This window comes from Physella acuta, unplaced genomic scaffold (genome assembly GCF_028476545.2).
Source record: "Physella acuta isolate Inbredline_101_S28 unplaced genomic scaffold, ASM2847654v3 ptg001284l, whole genome shotgun sequence".
In the NCBI taxonomy this organism is placed as follows: Eukaryota; Metazoa; Mollusca; class Gastropoda; family Physidae; genus Physella; species Physella acuta.
The window spans coordinates 298,871-318,382 of NW_026732799.1; the positions used below are offsets into that span (position 1 = coordinate 298,871).

General features: G+C 43.6%; 1 protein-coding gene across 6 annotated transcripts in view; it reads left to right on the top strand.

The window, feature by feature from the left end:
* Positions 1-684: 684 nt before the first annotated feature.
* The window catches only part of LOC131958027 (protein kinase C and casein kinase substrate in neurons protein 1), a 41,685-nt gene continuing 22,857 nt past the window's right edge, over positions 685-19,512 (top strand). For 3 of the 6 annotated variants that reach the window (XM_059322916.1, XM_059322912.1, XM_059322918.1), the window contains exon 1: positions 685-821. The gene's annotated coding sequence lies outside the window, so the exon portion shown is untranslated. Of the gene's footprint in view, positions 822-9,684; positions 9,986-19,512 lie in introns of those variants that run through there. The other 3 variants (XM_059322913.1, XM_059322915.1, XM_059322914.1) reach the window with 3 other exon arrangements.

The following is a 19,512-nucleotide window of genomic DNA, read 5'->3' on the forward strand; positions in this document are numbered from 1 at the left end:
GGCCGCATTCGGCCCGCGGGCCGTAGTTTGGAGACCCCTGCCCTAAAATGACGTCACACCTCAGCCTCCAACCCCCCCCCCCCCCTCAAAATTGCAGTTGAATTTTTTTTTTAAATATCGATATTTTTTCAAAATCTTGTCTCAACTCTGTCAAAATAGAGTATTTTAATCAATTAATACAATTTATTAAAACAGTTTTCTAAAACGCGAAATAACGTCTAAAATTCGTTTTCTAACATTGCTTTAACATGCAAAAGTGTGACGTCGCACCATTTGAAACCCTCCCCCCCACCTCCCCCTCATCACACACCGTCACAAAATTACGGACCCCCCCCCCCCCCCCCCATCCCTCTACGAGTGTGGCGTCATTTATGGACGACCCCCATAGACCAACTTGATTTTCTCATCGCCTTAATTGTTTTAATTTGAAATGTTTACTGATATTTATATAGGCACACAGAGCCTTGAGTGTCGTCATGCACAACACACTGCTGAAATGCACTAAGACTAAACAAATCAAGCTTTAAGTGTTTTTTTTTTTTTTTTTCTGTTTACAATAATTTATTACATACTCTTTGAATTACTAAGGATCGTACTAAGAACTATAACTGCTAACAAACATACGGTATTGAAGATAGTACAAGTTCTGTCCCTTACAAGAATATGCAGCTTAACGTTGATTTGAACTCGCGAGATGGAACGTGTCAGCAGGTTTGATTTGTGAAATTCGCCATTTTAATTGTTTTGGGTGTCTCCCTAGTTCCGTGAAAAGAGGAACCTTCTAAGACCCAGGGATTTCTGCGCTATAAGACTTCATCAAGGTAACATTTAGTATTTTAATAATACAAATTTAAGTTACCATTATGTTATTGTCAGGTAAAACCTGTAGACTAGATCCAGAGCCTAGATTATTGTAATTTTTTTGGTGCTCAGTCCTCTCTCTATTTTGTTGGAAAGTCGGGAATGGTTGGGCAGGACAAGCTGTATGATGACTGGAGTCTGGAGTTAAATATTATAATAACTTAAAATAAGGGATGATTATAGATACCGGTGTCCGATAATGGAATCTTCTTTTAAAAAAGGGGTGTTGGGTTGTTAGCAGTATTGTAATCTCGACTAATTTTATGGTTAGAAATTAGGGTTAGGCGTGTATGGTTGGACCAGGTCAGGGTTGGGGTTAGGGTTAGGGACAGGGTTAGCATTGACATGAGCCAGCCATGTGTGTATTTAGTTAACTACCATTAACCTAACACCCCTTTTTTAAAAGAAGATTCCATTATCGGACACCGGTGTAAACATTCTCCCAAAATAAGTAAATTAAGAACTGGGATTTAAGATCTAGATCTAGAAGATCTAGATCTAGATCTTAATCTAGCAAGTAGCTAGTCAGCTAGTAAATATAGAAAATCTAGACTCTAGATCTAGAATCTAGCTAGTACTAGATCTAGATCTAGATTTTCTAGAAATCTAGTAGATCTAGATTTACTACTCTTACTGTACTTCTGTACTCTGTACTTATTAACTTAACAGTCTAGGCTTAACTGCAGTGTTTCTTCCAGACTTTTTTCTCCGGGGGGGCGCTTGAAATCTTCGGGGGGGCGGTAAACTTTCTTCGGGGGGGCGGACACTGTTAAAAGTATATATTTTCTATATAAATTACATAAATTTCATTTCGTTCGGGGGGGGGGGGGGCGGTAAAAAATTTTCGGGGGGGGCTTCGCCCCCCCGAAGAGATGCCTGGAAGAAACTCTGCTTAACTGTACTAGACCTAGCTTACTACACTTACACTCTTGACTGACATTCTCATCCTTAAATTTTTAAACTTAAACCTTCTTAGAACATTATTACATTAGATTTAGACACTAGATAAGTCTAGATTGAAGTAGATTGTAGATTCATCTAGATCTATAACTAAAATCTTGATCTTCTAATATTATTAAAACGAAGTGACTACTCAGAAAAAGATTTTTTGTCAGAAAATATGAAACTGAGACAATAGTTCTGCGCAGTGACCTTAATAGCTGCGCTAGGGTTAGAGGTAGGATTAGGGATAGGGTTTGGATTCTGTGGTTAGTTTGTAAACATGTGCATGCACAGTTCCATCGAAAACATCACTGCTGTAGTTTCTCTACATTGCTCATGCCTATCTTTTTCTGGCTAGAATTGACCTTATTAAAATTTGGGGTTATGTAGAATTGTAGATCTGTCACACTGTTATAAAGTTATAACTTTATACATAATTTAAGTACCTCAATATTAAATACACCCATGCCCAAACTGCCACAATAATATAATCTTCTTTCTACTTTAAAAAAGGGTAGTTAACTAAACAGTAAATACATATATAACTTGCTAATGTTAATGCACTCGATGCTAACACAAGTCCTACCATATAGCTTTATTTCTGACCATAAAACTGAACCTGAGATAACAGTACATACCTGTACTAGATCTACTAAGTGACTAACAATCTAACACTCCTAGATCTATATATATTTTAAAGAGCATTGTTGGATATAAGTATAACTCATATTGTGTTCACGGTTAAGGTGGTTCATTACATTTTAATGGTCAACGGTCAAGCTAGTTTTTTTCTATTTTGAAACCATTTAAATTATTTTTGGCTAATTTGTTCTTTCATCTTATCTTAGTTTCACAATATTAGTGAGGCTTATTATGCATATTAATAATTAATTAAGCCTATTTAGTATTATTTACTTTGTATTCAGCCAATTTAAAGCTTCTTCCAAAGCTCCAGAGTAAAAGATTGCCAGTTTCTGTTGTCAAGTCTGCTCAAATTTATAGGCAGCAAATTGTCTCATAGTAAATAGTTAGCTCAGGTTAAATCTACTGTCATTTAGAAAATCTGGAATACTGGAATACTTTGTTACAGTTAGGCTCTAAACAATAAATAACTTGAAGATAAATAAAGAATTTTTTAGACCAAAACTTTATGAAATTATTATAATTCAGAGCATACGTTTTGTAACATTATTTTGTTCAAAAATTCATCATAAATTGTTTTAAGTATATAAAGTGCATGCATTAATGTTAGTTGACCAAGAAAAGTGTAAAACAAAAAACCAACAGCATTGGAATGTTTATACTGTGCCTGTGATCCATTTTGTGCAATTAATTTTTTATAAAGAGTGTAAAATTTCAGCCTCTCTGACATACAATGTGCAGGTTAATGATACTAACATTTCTCACACTGCAGCAGCTGTTTATTTTGACACAGGACTAGCACACATGTGCTAACAGAGCTCTTTGTTTTCAACTTAATCTGATTACTAAATACTTTTTTATAATCAGCTGTTGGATAACATAGCAGTAATTGCTATTAGCATTCATTGTAGTAAGTTAAGGTGATTAATCTCATGCTGTTTTGATTGCTTTTGTACCTGGATGCTTTGATCAGAAAAATGTCAGTTCAGTTGAAAAGTAGAGCATGCAATTATTTATTTTTTAAATCTAACTCTCCAGAATATAAGTCTGAAACACTCTGCCATGTTTGCCTCTACTGTCTAGATCTTACACTCTCAGATCTTACAGTCTGTTTTCTCTCATGTAACTGGGTATGTTGTCATGTGGCTGGGCATTCTCTGCTATTGCTTTGTTGGGTTTTTTTAGTTGCTTATATCATTTAGGCCAAAGTTTCTACGTCTATTACTTCATTGTCGAGGTTTTTTTTTTCATTCCAAATTTGAAACTGGATAGTTGCAACAAATATCTGTGAATTGTTTGTGCCGCTAGTATTCCAGTAGAGCTGATAAGACAATTAGTCAGATCATATACAGTTGTTCCATCTCTTGTACAGTTGTTTAGAAGTTTGGTCAAGAAAGGTTGTCCTCGGGTTAGGGTTAGGGTTTAGGTGTAATCATAGGGGTAGGGCAGACATGGGGTTATAACATGCTGTTATGTTATGATGTTGGGTAAAGTAAATATGACACCACTAGAGCACATTTGACACTGCTGTAGTATAACAACTGTCAGACAACCCCACAATTTTATACTGCTGTAGTATAGCAATAGTCACACAACCACACCTGTATTTCATACTGCTACTGTAGGACAACTGTCAGACAACCCCACAATTTTATACTGCTGTAGTATTATAACAATAGTCACACAACCACATCTGTATATTATACTGCTACAGTGGGACAAAAGTCACATAACCCCACACCTACAGTAACATTTTCATGGACCACCCCGTTTATTTTATAACACATAGAAACAGCCCATCCTTTTTATAAATCCTTATGGCTGTAAACAAAATGTGAGATACGACAGCATTAGATTTTTTTTTACCACAATCATGAAAGTTTTAAAAACTTAACCATTAAATTTTTTTTTAACCACAATCATGAAAGTTTTAAAAACTTAACCGTAACCTTATGCCCTTAAGGTTTGAAAAGGTGGTAGAGAGAAAATTCACGTGTAATATCATTTTGACAAGTTGATTCGCACCTGACCTGAATTCATCTTCCTAATTATTCCTTGCTTCAAGTCGGTGACATTGGCTAGTTATGTCCCCTGTTGGCTGGTGTTCTCCCTTGTTGATGAGTTGTCTGTGCTGTAACAATATGACATTGGCTAGTTGTGTCCCCTGTTGGCTGGTGTTCTCCCTTGTTGATGAGTTGTCTGTACTGTAACAATATGACATTGGCTAGTTGTGTCCCCTGTTGGCTGGTGTTCTCCCTTGTTGATGAGTTGTCTGTACTGTAACAATATGACATTGGCTAGTTGTGTCCCCTGTTGGCTGGTGTTCTCCCTTGTTGATGAGTTGTCTGTGCTGTGACAATACGTGGTCGTATAGAGCCCACTTGGAGGTGGGTAACTCCGAGGGAATCGTGTGTTTATATGCTGTCTGGGGCACCCCACTCCACTCTATGAGCACCACTCTCAGTACACGCCCTGCCATTACAGCTTGATAGAGGCAGTTGTTTCACTGATTAGATTGGTAGTTTGGATTAGTGGGATAGTACCTCCTCCCTGCTGTAAAATGTAAACAGCTGTCCGTTCTTACACTCCGTGGCTAACAGTCGACTTAATACACTAACACTCTTGTCCTTACCCTATATTTAAACCAACCTGTGTTTAGACGGCGTGACACTCTAATACCGCACCCCACCCCCTTTGACAGCCCACTTCTCTTACACCGGGCTATACGAATGTAGACATACCTAACATAGCTCGCTATTGTGTTCGCCTTGTCTGGATATGATAGATTCCTCTATAAGAAAAAATCCTACCTGTTTTATTTATTTTTCCATTCAAGGAATTACCCGATTTATATTGTATGTAGGCTGGGCTACCACAACCTCCTTAAAGTTTTGCCGTTCCGGCCAGGCTTAGGCCTGGCTAATGTTGCAGGTTTTCTAGTAACCATTTTTAAAGTTTCACAAGAACCGTTTCTTTCAGCATAATTCAACACTTGTACTTTCTCCAAGAATGGCGTATAACTCACGTCGATGCAGTTAACTTAGCCTAAAACATTACACTGCCAATCGGTATATCTTTCAGACTTTTTAATACTGAAGTTATATTAAATACAAGCCAATCCAATAGACTAAGGGATGGGTGAATGTTTGAGACGGCATCAACTTGCGGGGATGGGCGCTCTAAGCTAGAATAGGTTTACCCGAATGTCTGGCAGTGTTAGACTAGACGGCATCAACTTGCGGGGATGGGCGCTCTAAGCTAGAATAGGTTTACCCGAATGTCTGGCAGTGTTAGACTAGACGACACTTGCGGGGATGGGCGCTCTAAGCTAGAATAGGTTTGCCTGAATGTCTGGCAGTGTTAAACTAGACGACACTTGCGGGGATGGGCGCTCTAAGCTAGAATAGGTTTGCCTGAATGTCTGGCAGTGTTAAACTAGACGACACTTGCGGGGATGGGCGCTCTAAGCTAGAATAGGTTTGCCTGAATGTCTGGCAGTGTTAAACTAGACGACACTTGCGGGGATGGGCGCTCTAAGCTAGAATAGGTTTGCCTGAATGTCTGGCAGTGTTAGACTAGACGACACTTGCGGGGATGGGCGCTCTAAGCTAGAATAGGTTTGCCTGAATGTCTGGCAGTGTTAGACTAGACGACACTTGCGGGGATGGGCGCTCTAAGCTAGAATAGGTTTGCCTGAATGTCTGGCAGTGTTAAACTAGACGACACTTGCGGGGATGGGCGCTCTAAGCTAGAATAGGTTTGCCTGAATGTCTGGCAGTGTTAGACTAGACGACACTTGCGGGGATGGGCGCTCTAAGCTAGAATAGGTTTGCCTGAATGTCTGGCAGTGTTAGACTAGACGACACTTGCGGGGATGGGCGCTCTAAGCTAGAATAGGTTTGCCTGAATGTCTGGCAGTGTTAGACTAGACGACATCAACTGGAGGGGATGGGCGCTCTAAGCTAGAATAGGTTTGCCTGAATGTCTGGCAGTGTTAGACTAGACGACACTTGCGGGGATGGGCGCTCTAAGCTAGAATAGGTTTGCCTGAATGTCTGGCAGTGTTAGACTAGACGACACTTGCGGGGATGGGCGCTCTAAGCTAGAATAGGTTTGCCTGAATGTCTGGCAGTGTTAGACTAGACGACACTTGCGGGGATGGGCGCTCTAAGCTAGAATAGGTTTGCCTGAATGTCTGGCAGTGTTAAACTAGACGACACTTGCGGGGATGGGCGCTCTAAGCTAGAATAGGTTTGCCTGAATGTCTGGCAGTGTTAGACTAGACGACACTTGCGGGGATGGGCGCTCTAAGCTAGAATAGGTTTGCCTGAATGTCTGGCAGTGTTAGACTAGACGACACTTGCGGGGATGGGCGCTCTAAGCTAGAATAGGTTTGCCTGAATGTCTGGCAGTGTTAAACTAGACGACACTTGCGGGGATGGGCGCTCTAAGCTAGAATAGGTTTGCCTGAATGTCTGGCAGTGTTAGACTAGACGACACTTGCGGGGATGGGCGCTCTAAGCTAGAATAGGTTTGCCTGAATGTCTGGCAGTGTTAGACTAGACGACACTTGCGGGGATGGGCGCTCTAAGCTAGAATAGGTTTGCCTGAATGTCTGGCAGTGTTAGACTAGACGACATCAACTGGAGGGGATGGGCGCTCTAAGCTAGAATAGGTTTGCCTGAATGTCTGGCAGTGTTAGACTAGACGACACTTGCGGGGATGGGCGCTCTAAGCTAGAATAGGTTTGCCTGAATGTCTGGCAGTGTTAGACTAGACGACACTTGCGGGGATGGGCGCTCTAAGCTAGAATAGGTTTGCCTGAATGTCTGGCAGTGTTAGACTAGACGACACTTGCGGGGATGGGCGCTCTAAGCTAGAATAGGTTTGCCTGAATGTCTGGCAGTGTTAAACTAGACGACACTTGCGGGGATGGGCGCTCTAAGCTAGAATAGGTTTGCCTGAATGTCTGGCAGTGTTAGACTAGACGACACTTGCGGGGATGGGCGCTCTAAGCTAGAATAGGTTTGCCTGAATGTCTGGCAGTGTTAGACTAGACGACACTTGCGGGGATGGGCGCTCTAAGCTAGAATAGGTTTGCCTGAATGTCTGGCAGTGTTAGACTAGACGACACTTGCGGGGATGGGCGCTCTAAGCTAGAATAGGTTTGCCTCAATGTCTGGCAGTGTTAGACTAGACGACCTGCTCATCTTGGTTATCGGTGTGTGTGTGTCTAAGTGTCATGTCGAACTCACGCGCGTGGTAAACTGGGGAGGGCGGGGTGAGTGACGTCATAAGTAGGTCTGGTCTTTTCTACTGCAAGCGGTGTAAGGGCGTAAAACTGTCTGATGTCATATCAGCTCCACCTCTCAACGAACCGTATCACACTCCACCAAATGTGTCATCCACATATCAGTCACGCTTGGTCAGACAGGGTGTCTACATACCACCATACACATTTGAATGGGGTAACTGGCTGGACTGTTTAATTCATACCAACGGCTTCCCACCTCACATATGCAAATGATCAGCTCATCGAGCGGAGGGCGGGTCGTGTCATGTGATCTAGGGGCCGTATCTGTTGTTATCGCATCGTTCAGTCTCCTCTCTCTTGGTTATCAGATATTCGTTTGGTCCTGGAATGTTCGCTGCTCTCGGACGTTCAATATATGCTCTCTTGACTTGGTTTTTGTGTGTGGCAAATTTGTAACTCTCGTCCTATATGTGTTGGTGGTTTAGCTGTAGTTGTGTTATCAGACATCTCTCTATGGCTTGGGTTGTACATATATCAATCAGGTTACACAACTGTAGCCCATTTAACAAACGCCCGCTCACTGTCATCACACACCTCAGCAAGCCTGGTTACCTGTGAAATGACGTCACAAATCTCCACCCCTACCTTAACCAACACAAATCCAAAAACCCAAATACATTTGTTATCTCACATCATAAGGTGTTGGTATTAAACAAATTCCATGCATATACACATTTGTGACTTTTCCCCTGTGACTCTTGTTCTGTTTTTTTTTCTGTGACTTTTTCCCCTATTATCTAGAATTTATCTAGTAGATGACTGTCTTGTAATTTCCATTTACACCATAAACTTGAACATTTCTGCCACCTCACATCATAAGTCGTAGGCGTCGTCTGTTGATGTAGTTCTGTAATTTTGTTACTATACAACCTAAAGACGTGAAGAAAACGTCAATTGAAACCTTCGCATGTATACTTGTACAGAGTGCATGTAGACTCAATCCAAGCTAATCTAAGAATGGTGCTAAGTAATGTGTTCTGGTTGTGAATACTGTCTGTTAATTGTGACAGGCACGGCAGTTAACTGCGGCAGGCACGGTTATTAACTACTGCAGGTACCCGGCTGTTCGTTGCGACTTGTTACGGCTGAGTGCATTGAGTTAGGATGTAACAGCCGCTGCGATATGTTTCATGCTTGGTTGTAACCACGTGTAGTAACTGTAACCATCGTGTAGTAGCTGTAACCACCGTGTAGTAACTGTAACCATCGTGTAGTAGCTGTAACCGTCGTGTAAAAGTGTAGTAACTGTAACCATCGTGTAGTAGCTGTAACCGTCGTGTAGTAGCTGTAACACGCGCTGTGCTGTACATGATGCAGTCGTATAGTAGAGTAGTGTAGTAGTAGGAGTAGCAATGTGGCAATATGCCTGCTGGTAGTGTAGTAGCAATGTGGCAATATGCCTGCTGGTAGTGTAGTAGTAGCAATGTAGCAATATGCCTGCTGGTAGTGTAGTAGCAATGTAGCAATATGCCTGCTGGTAGTGTAGTAGCAATGTAGCAATATGCCTGCTGGTAGTGTAGTAGCAATGTGGCAATATGCCTGCTGGTAGTGTAGTAGCAATGTGACAATATGCCTGCTGGTAGTGTAGTAGCAATGTGGCAATATGCCTGCTGGTAGTGTAGTAGCAATGTGGCAATATGCCTGCTGGTAGTGTAGTAGCAATGTGGCAATATGCCTGCTGGTAGTGTAGTAGCAATGTGGCAATATGCCTGCTGGTAGTGTAGTAGCAATGTGGCAATATGCCTGCTGGTAGTGTAGTAGCAATGTGGCAATATGCCTGCTGGTAGTGTAGTAGCAATGTAGCAATATGCCTGCTGGTTGTGAATGTGGCAATATGCCTGCTGGTTGTGGGATGTCAACAGAACATTCCTCGCCTCCTTAGCCCAGTGTCGTCACAAAAATGTGACCGGTCTGGCCGCCTATCTCAGTGAAGACGGCGACACGTTATGTAGGGCTAGATGGTTATCATTGCTTACCTGGCCTAGTACATTGTAGTATCAAGTGGGTTGGGATCGTGTGTAGCGTGTTGTAATGACTGTGTATTTCCTAGTTGGAATTAATGGGATACTGTGATAGCTTTACTTTGTGCTGTGCTGTTTACTAGTGGAGTACTGCTATAGTCGTGTACTTTGTGCTGTGCTGTTTACTAGTGGAGTACTGCTTTAGTCGTGTACTTTGTGCTGTTTACTAGTGGAGTACTGCTATAGTCTAGGACACAGTACGTAGGTAACACCTTGTTTTCACATCCAAACTCAATAACAGTGTTGTTTTACATCAGGTATCACTGTCACCACACAGTTTCACTGTCACCACACAGTTTCACTTTCACCACACAGTTTCACTGTCACCACACAGTTTCACTGTCGTTAGTGAGACTGGTCTCCCACACACGTCACACTGACCTCAAGACACCCCCACACATATCACTGTCACCACACACCAAGTAGTTGGCGAGACTGACCTCACGACACCCCACACCCACACATTTCACTATTACCACACATCAAGTAGTTGGCGAAACTGACCTCAAGACACACCCACACAGATCTTCCAGTCACTGTTAAATTCCTGGGTAAACATCTACAGCTACAAAAGAATTCGGGCAACTCTCCATATCTCCCCCCCTCCCCTGGCAGTATATTCGGGCAGCCCTCCATATCTCTCCCCTCTGACACTATTAAAAGAGTATAACCCCCTCCCCCACTGCTGTGTGTAAACCGTGTATGCTGACACATCTCTCCGTGTTCCCCTAGTCACGATCTACAATTAAAATGGTCTAATTGTACCCATTGTTACACAATTATAATCTAATTATACCCATTGTTACACAATTATTCCATGCTAATGTGTAACGTCCCTCTTCAAAACCAGCTCACACGCCATCCATTTGTTGCACTCCCTCCCCCCCCCCGGGCCGCCGTATGACCCCCCCCCCCCTGACATAGTTACCCCTATTGAATAATTGTGATGGTGTAGTAGTGACAGGTGGACACACGGAAGACATGGACAGTCCGCTCCGTGTGGACACACATCAAACATTCTTCTTTCGGGGGGGGGGGGGGGGGGGGGGACACACATTTTTAACTTTTTTTGTGTTCTATTTTATCACCTTCGTGTCCACGGCATCTTGTAGATGGGTACAATACGTGCTCGTGTTGTGTCATGTCACTGACTGTCAGCAGAGAGCACTGTGTTAAATAACGTCATAGACATGTCATGACACAGTAGACAAGACAGTAATATGACCTGTGATGTTACTTTCTCCGTGCTGTCTGTCTATACCACTCCATTTCCTTTGATTGTCAAGATGTACAAGCAACGATTCTATTGTCCCACTAGTAGTTCAACTTATTGACTTGAAGCATTCGACGCTTGTGTTAGGTTATTATATATCTGGATGTTATGAGCTGATTCATTAGTAATTCAAGATTATGGGTTGTCCCTACATCATCACATCCCTGCTAACGGGTTGTCCCTACATCATCACATCCCTGCTAACGGGTTGTCCCTACATCATCACATCCCTGCTAACGGGTTGTCCATAAAACACATCCCTGCTAACGGGTTGTCTATAAAACACATCTCTGCTAACGGGTTGTCCCTACAACATCACATCTCTGCTAACGGGTTGTCCCTACATCATCACATCTCTGCTAACGGGTTGTCCCTACAACATCACATCTCTGCTAACGGGTTGTCCCTACATCATCACATCCCTGCTAACGGGTTGTCCCTACATCATCACATCCCTGCTAACGGGTTGTCCATAAAACACATCTCTGCTAACGGGTTGTCCCTACAACATCACATCTCTGCTAACGGGTTGTCCCTACATCATCACATCTCTGCTAACGGGTTGTCCCTACATCATCACATCTCTGCTAACGGGTTGTCCATAAAACACATCTCTGCTAACGGGTTGTCCCTACAACATCACATCTCTGCTAACGGGTTGTCCCTACATCATCACATCCCTGCTAACGGGTTGTCCATAAAACACATCTCTGCTAACGGGTTGTCCCTACAACATCACATCTCTGCTAACGGGTTGTCCCTACATCATCACATCCCTGCTAACGGGTTGTCCATAAAACACATCTCTGCTAACGGGTTGTCCCTACATCAACACCTCTCTGCTAACGGGTTGTCCCTACATCAACACCTCTCTGCTAACGGGTTGTCCATAAAACACATCCCTGCTAACGGGTTGTCCATAAAACACATCCCTGCTAACGGGTTGTCCCTACATCATCACATCTCTGCTAACGGGTTGTCCCTACATCATCACATCTCTGCTAACGGGTTGTCCCTACATCATCACATCTCTGCTAACGGGTTGTCCATAAAACACATCCCTGCTAACGGGTTGTCCATAAAACACATCCCTGCTAACGGGTTGTCCCTACAACATCGCATCCCTGCTAACGGGTTGTCCATAAAACACATCCCTGCTAACGGGTTGTCCATAAAACACATCCCTGCTAACGGGTTGTCCATAAAACACATCCCTGCTAACGGGTTGTCCCTACATCAACACCTCTCTGCTAACGGGTTGTCCCTACAACATCACATCTCTGCTAACGGGTTGTCCATAAAACACATCCCTGCTAACGGGTTGTCCATAAAACACATCCCTGCTAACGGGTTGTCTCTAAAACATCACATCTCTGCTAACGGGTTGTCTCTAAAACATCACATCTCTGCTAACGGGTTGTCTCTAAAACATCACATCTCTGCTAACGGGTTGTCCCTCTGCTAACGGGTTGTCCCTCCATCATCACATGTCTGTTATCTCTATTAGATGTCCGTGTTGTGTTATCTCCCACTTGACGAGCCAGATATCACGACACACCGTCATCTCGTCTCAGGCTGATTAGTGACACTCGACATGACTGACTTTTGTCTCGGTCATGCTTTAAGTTGTGAGCGGAACCTCCGCCTTATGCTGGTGTATCTTGTCCTGTCGTTTACCTCCTTCTCTTATACCTCCATGTCATATACAGTCATCTCTACCTGTAGCCTGCAGGTAATATACGGTCACCGCCTGTAGCCTGCAGGTAATATAAGGTCACCGCCTGTAACCTGCAGGTAATATACAGTCACCGCCTGTAGCCTGCAGGTAATATACAGTCACCGCCTGTAGCCCGCAGGTAATATACGGTCACCGCCTGTAGCCTGCAGGTAATATACGGTCACCGCCTGTAGCCTGCAGGTAATATACAGTCACCGCCTGTAACCTGCAGGTAATATACAGTCACCGCCTGTAGCCTGCAGGTAATATTCAGTCACCGCCTGTAGCCTGCAGGAAATATATGGTCACCGCCTGTAGCCTGCAGGTAATATACAGTCACCGCCTGTAGCCTGCAGGAAATATATGGTCACCGCCTGTAGCCTGCAGGTAATATACAGTCACCGCCTGTAGCCTGCAGGTAATATACAGTCACCGCCTGTAGCCTGCAGGAAATATATGGTCACCGCCTGTATAGAACGCCATGTTGTAACATCTGAAGGTCCCAGTTGTTCCATCTCAAATAGTCGGACAATTTGTTTGGTCAATAAACCGTTTGCTTCACCGGTCCAGCGTGTGTGCTAGTCTTGCTACTCATGGGGGTCTCACTAACTAAGACAGGATGGGGGTCTCACTAACTAAGACAGGATGGGGGTCTCAGTAACCAAGGCGTGATGGGGGTCTCACTAAGACAGGACGGGGGTCTCAGTAACTAAGGCGTGATGGTGGTCTCACTAAGACAGGACGGGGGTCTCAGTAACTAAGACAGGATGGGGGTCTCAGTAACCAAGGCGTGATGGGGGTCTCACTAAGACAGGACGGGGGTCTCAGTAACTAAGGCGTGATGGTGGTCTCACTAAGACAGGACGGGGGTCTCAGTAACTAAGGCGTGATGGTGGTCTCACTAAGACAGGATGGGGGTCTCAGTAACTAAGACAGGATGGGGGTCTCAGTAACTAAGGCGTGATGGTGGTCTCACTAAGACAGGACGGGGGTCTCAGTAACTAAGGCGTGATGGTGGTCTCACTAAGACAGGATGGGGGTCTCAGTAACTAAGACAGGATGGGGGTCTCAGTAACTAAGGCGTGATGGTGGTCTCACTAAGACAGGATGGGGGTCTCAGTAACTAAGACAGGACGGGGGTCTCAGTAACTAAGGCGTGATGGTGGTCTCACTAAGACAGGATGGGGGTCTCAGTAACTAAGACAGGATGGGGGTCTCAGTAACCAAGGCATGATGGGGGTCTCACTAAGACAGGACGGGGGTCTCAGTAACTAAGACAGGATGGGGGTCTCAGTAACCAAGGCATGATGGGGGTCTCACTAAGACAGGACGGGGGTCTCAGTAACTAAGACAGGATGGTGGTCTCACTAAGACAGGACGGGGGTCTCAGTAACTAAGACAGGATGGGGGTCTCAGTAACCAAGGCATGATGGGGGTCTCACTAAGACAGGACGGGGGTCTCAGTAACTAAGACAGGATGGGGGTCTCAGTAACCAAGGCGTGATGGGGGTCTCACTAAGACAGGATGGGGGTCTCAGTAACTAAGACAGGATGGGGGTCTCAGTAACTAAGGCGTGATGGTGGTCTCACTAAGACAGGATGGGGGTCTCAGTAACTAAGACAGGACGGGGGTCTCAGTAACTAAGGCGTGATGGTGGTCTCACTAAGACAGGATGGGGGTCTCAGTAACTAAGACAGGATGGGGGTCTCAGTAACCAAGGCATGATGGGGGTCTCACTAAGACAGGACGGGGGTCTCAGTAACTAAGACAGGATGGGGGTCTCAGTAACCAAGGCATGATGGGGGTCTCACTAAGACAGGACGGGGGTCTCAGTAACTAAGACAGGATGGTGGTCTCACTAAGACAGGACGGGGGTCTCAGTAACTAAGACAGGATGGGGGTCTCAGTAACCAAGGCATGATGGGGGTCTCACTAAGACAGGACGGGGGTCTCAGTAACTAAGACAGGATGGGGGTCTCAGTAACCAAGGCATGATGGGGGTCTCACTAAGACAGGACGGGGGTCTCAGTAACTAAGACAGGATGGGGGTCTCAGTAACTAAGGCATGATGGGGGTCTCACAAACTCAAGGCATGTTAGGGGTGGGGGTTGGTCTGCTGAAGCGAGTTGTGTCTGCATGTCAGTCAGTTCTGTGACTCCACCAGTGTTAGCCCCTGAAACAAAGAGAAAAGCTGCTTGCCCTAATTCCTATCGACCATCGCGTGTCAAACAGTCTTGATGAATTTAGCTCTCCCCTTACATAACGCACCCGTCGACTTATAATAGCACTTCACTCTACTTATATAACACATCACTCCACTTATTAACACATCCCTCTACTTGCACAACACAACACTCTACTTATTTAACACATCACTCTTCTATACTTCAATTTACCACACATATCCCGTTTCTCTTATTTCGTAACACTGCGTTCCCTTACATCACAGTGTGCCAGTTTGACTTCCTTGTTTTCATGTCGTCGATAGCCGTGCTACTCCGAGACTTAATTTTTATATGCTACTCCGAGAGTCAATTTTGTATGCTGTCGATAGCCGTGCTACTCGTAGAGACAATTTTGTATGCTGTCGATAGCCGTGCTACTCTGAGTCAGCTATTAAAGCAAGTCTTTCTCCTAATACGTTTAGTATCTGGCGGTTACACGTGCTTTTGTCCAAGATGTTCTATTTTTAGCTCCACCCTCACGAGGAGTTCACCCTTTGACCCAGATGCACAATTGATTTTTTTTTTTTGTCAGTTAGCTAACATGACGGGCACGTTTTAAAAAGTCTTACATTAATCTCATCATCTAATTTATACGAATGAAAAATAAAGTGCTATCGCGAGCTAAGTTGTTTTTGTATCTTTCTAACGGTGTGTGTGTGCAGGGGGGTTAATTATGTAACCGTGATTTGATCACTTTCGAAGCACGCTGTATTCGGACTACTAGCGTGATAAAAGGTCGGGTAAAAAACAGATGTTTACCGTAATGGTGCCGTACACATGCTGGAAGTCTTTGAGATGTGCCCTGTGTCTGTGGAGGTCTTGTCTTGGTGAGATCTGTGTGTAGTTCTGGTCTGTCTGTCATACGGCTTTTGTGGTGTCATCCTGTTCATCTGGTCTGTCTGTCATACGGCTTTTGTGGTGTCAGCCTGTTCATCTGGTCTGTCTGTCATACGGCTTTTGTGGTGTCATCCTGTTCATCTGGTCTGTCTGTCATACGGCTTTTGTGGTGTCATCCTGTTCATCTGGTCTGTCTGTCATACGGCTTTTGTGGTGTCAGCCTGTTCATCTGGTCTGTCTGTCATACGGCTTTTGTGGTGTCATCCTGTTCATCTCGTCTGTCTGTCATACGGCTTTTGTGGTGTCAGCCTGTTCATCTGGTCTGTCTGTCATACGGCTTTTGTGGTGTCAGCCTGTTCATCTGGTCTGTCTGTCATACGACTGTTGTGGTGTCAGCCTGTTCATCTGGTCTGTCTGTCATACGACTGTTGTGGTGTCAGCCTGTTCATCTGGTCTGTCTGTCATACGACTGTTGTGGTGTCAGCCTGTTCATCTGGTCTGTCTGTCATACGACTGTTGTGGTGTCACCATGCTCATCTGGTCTGTCTTACGGCTTTTGTAGTATCACCTGCTCATCTGGTCTGTTTGTTATTGTTTTATATCACCCAGCTGTTTTAGTTATATCTAGATCTTCCCATTCATGAATGGATTATTACCACAATATTCTCCTGTTTTAGTGATATCTAGATCTTCCCATTCATGAATGGATTATTACCACAATATTCTCCTGTTTTAGTGATATCTAGATCTTCCCATTCATGAATGCATTATTACCACCACATTCTCCTGTTTTAGTGACATCTAGATCTTCCCATTCATGAATGGATTATTACCACAATATTCTCCTGTTTTAGTGATATCTAGATCTTCCCATTCATGAATGGATTATTACCACAATATTCTCCTGTTTTAGTGATATCTAGATCTTCCCATTCATGAACGGATTATTACCACAATATTCTCTTGTTTTAGTGATATCTAGATCTTCCCATTCATGAATGGATTATTACCACAATATTCTCCTGTTTTAGTGATATCTAGATCTTCCCATTCATGAATGGATTATTACCACAATATTGTCCTGTTTTAGTGATATCTAGATCTTCCCATTCATGAATGGATTATTACCACAATATTGTCCTGTTTTAGTGATATCTAGATCTTCCCATTCATGAATGGATTATTACCACCACATTCTCCTGTTTTAGTGATATCTAGATCTTCCCATTCATGAATGGATTATTACCTCAATATTCTCATGTTTTAGTGATATCTAGATCTTCCCATTCATGAATGGATTATTACCACAATATTCTCCTGTTTTAGTGATATCTAGATCTTCCCATTCATGAATGGATTATTACCACAATATTCTCATGTTTTAGTGATATCTAGATCTTCCCATTCATGAATGGATTATTACCACCACATTCTCCTGTTTTAGTGATATCTAGATCTTCCATTCATGAATGGATTATTGCCACAATATTCTCCTGTTTTAGTGATATCTAGATCTTCCCATTCATGAATGGATTATTACCACAATATTCTCCTGTTTTAGTGATATCTAGATCTTCCCATTCATAAATGGATTATTGCCACAATATTCTCCTGTTTTAGTGATATCTAGATCTTCCCATTCATGAATGGATTATTACCACCGTATTGTGTTGTGATACCTTGTGATTGCTATCGGTGCGCTACTATTTACTACGTTAATCTAGAAAGGGACAGCTAGGCCTATAGTGTTACCATAGACGCTGTTATCGCCGAACCATCAATGTGAAGTACGGACAACTCATGAAAATAGTGCCCGATATTTTCACGTACTGAAGGATACTGTCGGTACAGTGTGAAGAATGCAATATTTGACCTTGCTTTTGATAGAATTGACATGGTTGAATGGATCTGGTACAAGTTCTTGTTATGCTAGTCGTTTACTGGATGTCTGATTTAGAACGCAAGTAGTACTGGATGATTATTTCATTGTGTGTTTATGCTGAGACGTTACACGATGGAGGATGGGAGATAACATTTCATTGTGTCTAATGTTGATTCTGTTGAGTTGGATTCAAGTACAGTACCATGCATCAAGTTTTTCACTTAGTGTTGAATATTTCAATCTATCTCAAATAATTGGTGGGGGGGGGGGCATTTCTATCCGGAGCCTTGGTATGCCTGATACGGCCCTCTACTTGGACAGTTTGGTCTGCACCTAGATGGGAGTGTTTGGGACCCCATCGCATTCAGTGGCGCCTCGTTTCATGTTGGCACTCTAATGGCATTCGTCGATTTTTGGTGTTGTCTTGTGACAATACAAACTAGAATAGCTGTATATCACCTTGTGTAGGCACATTTTTACTTTAAAAAACAAAACAACGAGATTTTGTAAACCAATGTTTGGCTTCCACGTGAATAAAAACCACGCTAACAATCAGGTGGCTGGTCTGTTCTCCTTGATGTCACGCTTCATTGCCTCTATGTATCCCCATAGGTCCACTGACTCTACAGTATGAATGTGAATCTGCGCTTTGTCCGTCCTTTGTCACCTGTTTGTTGTCATAGCCCGTGTACTCAACTGATCTAGGTTGTCACAGTGTCAATACGCCGAGACATCTGTTGATGTTTCAGACATCTTCGCCAGCTCACACGTAGGACCATTGTACTCTTGCTGACAGAATGTTGGGCAAGTTAACTTATGTGAGGCAGGTTAACTTGTGTGGGGCAGGTTCACTTGTGTGGGGCAGGTTCACTTGTGTGGGGCAGGTTCACTTGTGTGGGGCAGGTTCACTTGTGTGGGGCAGGTTCACTTGTGTGGGGCAGGTTCACTTGTGTGGGGCAGGTTCACTTGTGTGGGGCAGGTTCACTTGTGTGGGGCAGGTTCACTTGTGTAGAAGAAATAAGTTATCAGAATATTGCTGAGTTTGCAAAGCTGATGCCAACGTCCTTTACACGTTGCCTCTAATCTAGAGCTAAGTTGACGCCTCAGTTATTAGATTCCATATTGTACTGACGATCATTCCTGTTTTATGTTGTTTCATTTGTCAAGTACAGAACATAACGGACCTTGGGGCGAGATCTTTAAGATATCTTTGGGGATATACCTCGATAAAACGCATCTCACGCGTAGATCTTTGTATACCCGATCTTGCGGGGAGACAACTTGATATATCATATCTTGTAAGGATATCTTAGATATAGCGGATCTTAGTAAGATGACTTGAGTTATCAGATCTAGCGGGGAGATCTGAGTGTAGCGGGGAGACCTTGATCAGGGTGTGCTGACCTGTGATACAATGTTCAGATCAGTTACACTGACGTTACGTAACCCACACAGAACGACGATGAGAGAACTGACGGTCTATAGAGAGGTCTACTGGAGCAGACTTTCCCCAACATTATTGTGTAGAGGTCTACTGGAGCAGACTTTCCCCAACATTATTGTGTGCAGGTCTACTGGAGCAGACTTTCCCCAACATTATTGTGTAGAGGTTTACTGGAGCAGACTTTCCCCAACATTATTGTGTGGAGGTCTACTGGAGCAGACTTTCCCCAACATTATTGTGTAGAGGTTTACTGGAGCAGACTTTCCCCAACATTATTATGTGTAGGTCTACTGGAGCAGACTTTCCCCAACATTATTGTGTGCAGGTCTACTGGAGCAGACTTTCCCCAACAT